Here is a 7,873-nt window from a genome sequence, read left to right as displayed (position 1 = left end):
AGGCACAAAAACAGATTTATTATGCTCTCTAACAGTAGGTTTAGACTTAGGTTTAGAAACTTCAACGTCTACATTAGAATTTTTACCTTTGTCTAACCTAGCAAAATAAGTCTTTTCTTTATTATTCCTCTTGAAAGGAGGGATATAAACTTTCTCAGTTTTAGGCTTAAGAGAAACAAAAACACTTCTGTTATCAACAGCAGGCTTGGTACTAGTCAAATTTTTAATTTTAGCTTTAGATTCAACCGACTCTTGTTCCAAACTTTTCATCTTCTCATCTTGAGAGGAAATTTGATTTCTCAAAAATTCATTCTTTTTATTAGATTCATCTAATCTAACAACCAATTCCTCTTTTTCAAGATTAGCCAATTTTAACTCTTCCTTGATTCTCTTAGCAATTTTCATAGATTTCAATAATTCCTTAAGAAGAGTTTCACAGGCATCAATAAAATCAACAGATGAATGAGTAGAAACATGATCAGAAAGACACTTCAAATTATCCATGACAATAGGGGTCAAGGATTAGCTCTTAGATCAAAAGATCTAAAACAAAAGAGCTACTCGCTTTGATACCACTTGAACGTTTTAGACCCCTTAAAACCACAATTAGATTAGCCTAGATAATTAGCCAAGGGAATACTTAGTCAAATTAACAAAACTAGGTTAACACAAATATATCATATCAATGTATAGCAGTAGAAAATAAAAAATACAACGATATGATAACCCAAGAAAACCAAACTAGTAAAAAAACCTAGGGAGGATTTAACCTAGCTATCCTCAAGGTAAAAAGCAAATCCACTATTGAAAGTTCAAAAACGTGTATAAACACCTTTGAACATTTAGACCCCCAAATTACAACTTAACCAATTCAAGCAATATGTCAAACAACTAGTGTGCGGAAACTTAACATATGCTATAATATGAAATTGGTTAAAAACTATCTAAGCCAAAACAAAACATAATCCACAGCAGATAATAAAAAGGCAAAGATAGAGAGGAAGGAAGATGCAAACACAAAGACAACACGCGATGTGTTATCGAAGAGGAAACCGAAACCCTCGGCGTAAAACCTCTCCACCGCCCTCCAAGCGGTAAACAATCCACTAGAAAATACAGTTGGGATACATGGACAGCAATAGACCCTCCAAGCCTAATCTACCCAGTGCACCTAAGCCCTCCAAGCTTCTTTCTCCAACGAGGTTGCGCCGAACCTTTTTCTTTTCTAGCTTCCTGGATTCCGCTACTAGACCGTAGCATCAACCAATGAAGATTGGTTCCTTCCTAACTGCTTCCCAGAAATCCAAACAGCTGTCTCACAGTGATGATGATGGTGAGAACCAGGTTTGGTATAATGCCTCTCAAGGATTTGACAATGGAGAGGAAGAGAGTTGAGGAATTTGAAGAGACTCTAAGGTATAGATTGTGGGTGAATCAATCTTGTTTTTCTTTAGGGTTTCTCTCTCAAAATTCTCTCTGGAAGCTCTCTTACAATCGTGGGTAAAAGGGGTATTTATACTGGAGTGGGAGAGGAATGTGAAACGTCAGGTTTTACAAAACAGGGGTGGCTCGCAGCTTGACTAAGTCGCGAGATCCAGTCGCGAGATAACCGTATGGCCAGTTGTCCTGTTTTGTCCTGTAGTGCTCCAGCTTGCATGGCTGTTCACCTTCCAGCATGCTTGGCACGTGTGCTGCGTCTGGCGGCTTGCAGCCGCGAGTCTCTGTTTTTTTGCACACTCTTGAGCAATCTTCACTCTATCTCACTCACTACCCTTACATCAAACCCACCTAAATACAGGGTTACTAAATGCTGAATTACAAGCAAATTTGGCACGGAATAAAGCCAATTGGATGGTTGAATAAATTCAACCTTACAATCTCCCCCTTTGGCTATTCCGTGACAAAACCCTAAAACAGACTCTAGACTTAACATGTGAGTTGGGAACAGTTGAACAAAACTCACTCACACCTAACTCTAGAAGCTGTGAAGCACTTGAATCATATGAACATAATACTCCTGAAACACAACAATACACCATGATCATTGTAAGCAGAAAATTATAAAATGCATATGAAACAGGCAATATGTGATCAAGCAAAGATGGAGTTAAGAAACAAACCATGGCTTGATCAACCAAGTGAACACCACAAGGTAGTGATCACAGTGCTCATTCACACTTGGAATGAACACAAGGACATACAATTTAACAAGCACAAGGCAAGGTACTTGTATGTTCAACACTCAACCGATGCATAGTACACCAGGTATATGCATCTAGAAACAATCCTACAAGGGCACAAGAGTGACAGTACATAAATCAAAATGCAAGACATTTAGATTAAAGTACTGATTTCAACATAGCATAAAGACTGCATTAAGCAAGGTATATACCATAAAGCCTACAAACTATGCATAAAACATTAACCCTAAAAGCTTACAAAAGCACATGGGTACAAACACAAAACTTCCTGAATAACATCATCAAAATATATAAAAGATTAAACCAAGAGTATAAGTTATGAGTTAGAAACAACTATACACCAAAAACACAGTGTATCAAACCCATAAAAACACTAAAATACCCAAAACATAAGCATATATAAACAAAGTCTCTGATTTTGACAACTTTGACAACTCCCCCTCAACACATTACTCCCCCTTAAGAGTTGCTTTTCTGCTTCTCATCATCAATGTCATCCCCCCCTTTTTGACCGGAATGGCCAAAGGGTCACTGTTTATGCTGAGTGGTGAAGCTGTCAAGTTTTGCAGACAAAACATCAATCTGGTCCTGCATGGCTCTCATCCTTTCAGAGTGCTCAGTCTGGACTTCTCTGATCCCATCAAGTTGTTCCAGAATGATTTGGAAAGCATCTGGAGGTGTATCTGAAGAAGTTGATGCTCTAGACCTTTTGCCACTCCTCTTGGGTGTTGAGGTTGATGCATGCCCTGCTGCCTCTACTTCAGTCTCCATTGGGACACCCTCTCCTTCATCACCTTCATCTTCTTCTCCTGGAAGCCTAACACTTATCCTTTTGCAAGTAAGCTTGTTAATTGTAGAGGGTGTGGACATGGGACTGATGTCTTGAGGGATTGGAACACCCTTCCTTCTAAAAATCCTCATTAGCAAACTGGGAAAGATCAATTTTGGCCTAGAGGTTGTTCTTGTCTCATCCACAATGGTGTCATATATGTGGTAACTTATGTCAATGAAATTCTTTTATTTGAGATCCATCAGAAAAATTGCTCTAGCACAGTTGATTGTAGTCAACTTCTTTATGGGATAGAGGTTAAACATCATGATTATTGTTAGACACCTCATATCCACTAGAAAGGCAGTGGTATTCAAACATTTCCCTTCTCTCTGCCCACCTATCCTTTGTTGAACTGTTTCAATAGAAACACTCCTATCCTTGTAATTGATAAATTCCTGATCTTCTAATCCTTCAAGCCCTAGCACATCATCTATGACATGTGCATCCAAAATGAATTCTTTACCTCTAACCCAGCAACTTAACTCATTCTCCTTTATCACAGTATTTGAATAAAATTTCCTAATCAGGGGTTCACACACTACAGGGAAATCACTCAGAAGCTTTTCCCATCATCTTCCTTCAAAACAGCTGGGGATAAAGGATTGTCTTAAGTCCTCCAAATCTACAAATCTTTCTTGAATAATTCCTGCTTTCAAGAAGATATCCTTGTATCTCTCAAAGTGATGAACTGACCTAAACAGTTTAGAATCCATTTTCAATCTTTTGTCAGCCTTCTTTGCAGGAGTTTTCTTCTTCGGAGGTGAAGGAGACATCTGTGAACAATCAGAAGAGGCCACAATAGCATAGAACAATATATGTGTAGACCTAGTCAGTACCATGTAATTAACAAAGAGATTACAGCCACATAGATGAACTTGAACACTTAAACAATAAGCTACTTAGATCAACCACATGGATAAACAAGCCTAAAATAGGAAACACAAGAACAACATGGAGAAACTATCCTAAAGGCAGATATATGTCATTGAGACATATAATGGAAAAATGATATGACTCACAATCAGCATTATGAAACTAACAGATGCTCCCAACAGATTAACACAATAGAACATGCACATTCAGCACAGTAAAATACACATCATCAAACGGAACATTTTGAAACAACTCAACAGCTCAAGATCAGATAAAATAAAAGACACACTTAGCTAAGCACAGGATGAAGACCAAACAGGAAACAACCAAGATCAGAACAAACTTTAGCAACAGCATCCGCAAGCTAAGCATGAACAAAGAGCAATAACCGAAACACAAACCCATTTCTAAATCATAAACATATGCGAAAAATCAAGGGGAAAAACACAAAAACAAGTAGAAATAAGTTCAAAACTGAAAACCCATACCTGTGACTTGAAGAATTTGAGCAGAAAATATGCAACAATGGAGATTGGAAATGGGAGCACGGAGTGTTTGGGAGGGAGATAGTTTAGAGAGAAGATGAACAGTCACAAATGTTCGAGGGAAAACTGAAAAAGATTTAAAAACTGCTCCTATTTCTGCCAAACACGCGTTTTTCGCGACTTGATTAAGTCGCCACATAGTCGCCAGTTCAAGCCACCAAGACACTCAAGGACAAAAATTTAAAAAAATTTTCTAAGTGTTTTTTGCGACTGGAAGGTCTACCCGCGAGTGAGTCGCGAGATGAGCCGCGAAAATCTCTGAGTAAACCTCGCGACTGGACCCTCCACTCGCGAACAAGTCGCCAAAAATGACCTGCGAAGACGCGACTGAGGCTCGCGACTTGACATACTCGTGACTGAGCCGCCAAAACAGGGCAAAACTGGATTTTTGAAATTTTCAGATTTTTCAAACAAAATACTTTCCAAAAACACCTAAAACACTCAAAAATCTTTTTGTGCTTGAATTAACAAAGATTGAGCATGTGAAAACACATTTCATCAAGTACAATCACACAAATGAATATGGCATTTATTGAACATAAACTTGTGTGTTGTGTGTGGATATCAACAATGAGATAGTTCTTAGTCTAATGTGAAGCTTCAATGATCAATTCAACCAAGACATACACAATTAGCACTAGATCATGTGACCCATCTCAATTATAGAAATATGTATATATGACCTCCCACAAAACTTGATAACATAACTTGGAGCTTTACATTTGACTCCACTTTCAATCATAACATTTGATCTTTTTGATCTTTTGAGGCAATCACCTCTCATTGTGAGAGTGATATTTGATATTTCTCTTTAATGAACAAGCCTTTGGCTTTTTGAATAAACATTTTCTTTAATATAAAGTCGCTTACCCTTTTTCCTAGTCGAATACTAGAATGTGCGACATGCTTTTGCAGCTCAATATCTCTTTTCATTTGGAGATTTACATTTGGTGAGCTCTTTTTAGCAAAAACAAAAATAAATAGTGGGAAGATATATAGACACAAGTCTATGCATGTCTCAAGATCAACATAACCATTCACTAATCATTTATGACAAGTTTGAAGATCTATTTACAACAGTCACATAGATTTCAAGATTTTTCCCACAGCGATATGAGTGCATGAAAACAAGCAATGCTCGAAAATGCACAAAGCCATTAGCACAAAGGTACAAGACAAAACAAGTTTTGAGACAAAATCTCAACAAAGTCAATCAAGCTTTTTGATTTTCTAATTTTTTATGTGATTTTTGGATTTTTGACACTAAAAGCAAAAAGATTGATAAAACAGAATTAAAAATATGCACAAGTAGACAAGCAAACAATCAACAGCAAAAACAGCAAGCAAAACAAACAAACATTGTCACAAAGCATAGGAAGTATTAATGCATGGACATGTTGTAATGCTTATGCATGAGTACCCTTTTTCACCCACACGTTACTTGCGTTTGGGGTGATTTCCTTATAGGATTGGGTACGGGAGTTAGGGCTTTCAAACCTTCGTGAGGAGCTTTCCAAGCAGTTGGTGAATGCACCAATCATCTTCATCACGTTCATCATTCCGGGATCACCATTCTGATTTCTAGATTGATCACCTGCCCAATTTCTTCTATCATTTCTAGGTCCTCCTGACCTTTGAGGAGTTGCACTATTCTTTGCTCTCAGCTTTTGGCAATTTGGTCGAGTATGTCCTTGAAGTCCGTAATAATGACACACATAAGTTGCTCTAGGACCTCTTTGTGGTCGTGGGCGTGACTTGGCACGAGATTCAGACCTGCCCACAGATTGATTACGGGGATTCAGCATCCGTTGGTTCACCACATTCTTCTTCTCCTCCACCTTGAGCTTCTCATCAGTAAGGTCAGCTACAACTGGATCTTTGGCCTTTACAAACTTCACTTCTTTAGTGATATATCCAGATGAACTACTTCCTCCGGTATATCCCAATCCGGATTTGTCTGAAAAGCTCTTTTGAGATGAGATAACATCATCTAGCTTCTTGGTGGTGACCCTCTCTACTTTAGCATTTGCTTGCACAACCTCATTCTCAAGAAATCTCACTTTTGTGTAAACTTCGAACAACTCACCATTCAGTGTTTCTATCTTACATTTGGCCTCCCTATATCGGATTAGGAGACTTTTGTAGTCCTCCTCAGCCTTCTTCATTTTTCTCACAGCAGTCTTGGCCACCCTTGTGTACTCACCCGACTTCTCCAAAAGTGAGTTATAATTCTCTTGAAGATTTGCTGTGCTTTCATCTTCTTCAACATCTGATTCTTCAACAATTCCTAGTGATTCATCATCACTATGTTCTCCAAGGTCTCGTACAAGCAGATTCAACTCATATGAAGACTCAACATGAGCAATAGTCATAAAAGCCGAATAGTTCCCCTCTCCATCACAACTCTCTTCAGATTCTGAGTCAGATGAATCCGAGTCACTCAAGGTCGTGGCATACACTTTACCTTTCGATTTCAAATAATTCGAACATTCCTTCTTAAAGTGTCCATGCCCGTTACATTCGAAGCAAGTGACACCTTGTGTGGGTTGGGATTCTTTTCCATCTTTCTTTTTGAATTCTCTTTTCTTCCTTCCAGAACTTTGGAATTTTCTTTTATCATCAAATTTGCCATTATTTTTGAATTTCAAGAACTTTCTGAAATTTTTGACAAGGTATGCAACATCTTTGTCAACCACATCTTCTCCCAATGAGTCTTGATCTTCCACCTTCTCAGTAATGGTCTTTAGAGCAAAAGATTTACTCTTCCGTTGATTGGGCAGCGACATCTCATAAGTCTGCAGAGAACCAACCAGCTCCTGTACTTTGATGTCATCAAGGTCCTTGCTCTCTTCAATCGCTGTCACTTTAGCACGAAAACTTTCCGGCAATGATCGAAGGATCTTCCTTACAATTTTTGAATCCTCCGTTTTCTCCCCCAAGTTGAACTTACTGACAACCACCTCATTTAGCTTCCCATAGAAAGAGTCAAAAGACTCATCCTCACTCATTTTGAGCTCCTCAAACCGAGTGGTTAACATTTGCAACTTGGTGTCTTTCACTTTCTTCGTGCCTTCATAGGTGGTTTCCAAAATCTCCCATGCTTCTTTGGCAATGGTAATATGAGAAATCCTGTGAAATTCATCTGGAGACACACCACAGAAAATAGCATTGAGTGCTTTACTGTTAGCATTAGATGCAGCAAGTGCTGCCTTATCCCATATGGATTTGGCTGCCTCAGGTCTGGTCCAACCAATCTCAACAACATCCCAAACAGATTCATCAATAGAACACAGAAAAGCTCTCATGCAAACCTTCCAAAAAGCATAATTACTACCATCAAAATATGGAGGTGCATTTAGGGATTGAGACCTATCCATCTCAAAAGGGAGTCAAGGATCACACAATGGTAATGAAACCAATAG

Source organism: Quercus lobata, chromosome 12, assembly GCF_001633185.2.
Source record: "Quercus lobata isolate SW786 chromosome 12, ValleyOak3.0 Primary Assembly, whole genome shotgun sequence".
Lineage (NCBI taxonomy): Eukaryota > Viridiplantae > Streptophyta > Magnoliopsida > Fagales > Fagaceae > Quercus > Quercus lobata.
This window is presented reverse-complemented; position numbering follows the sequence as displayed.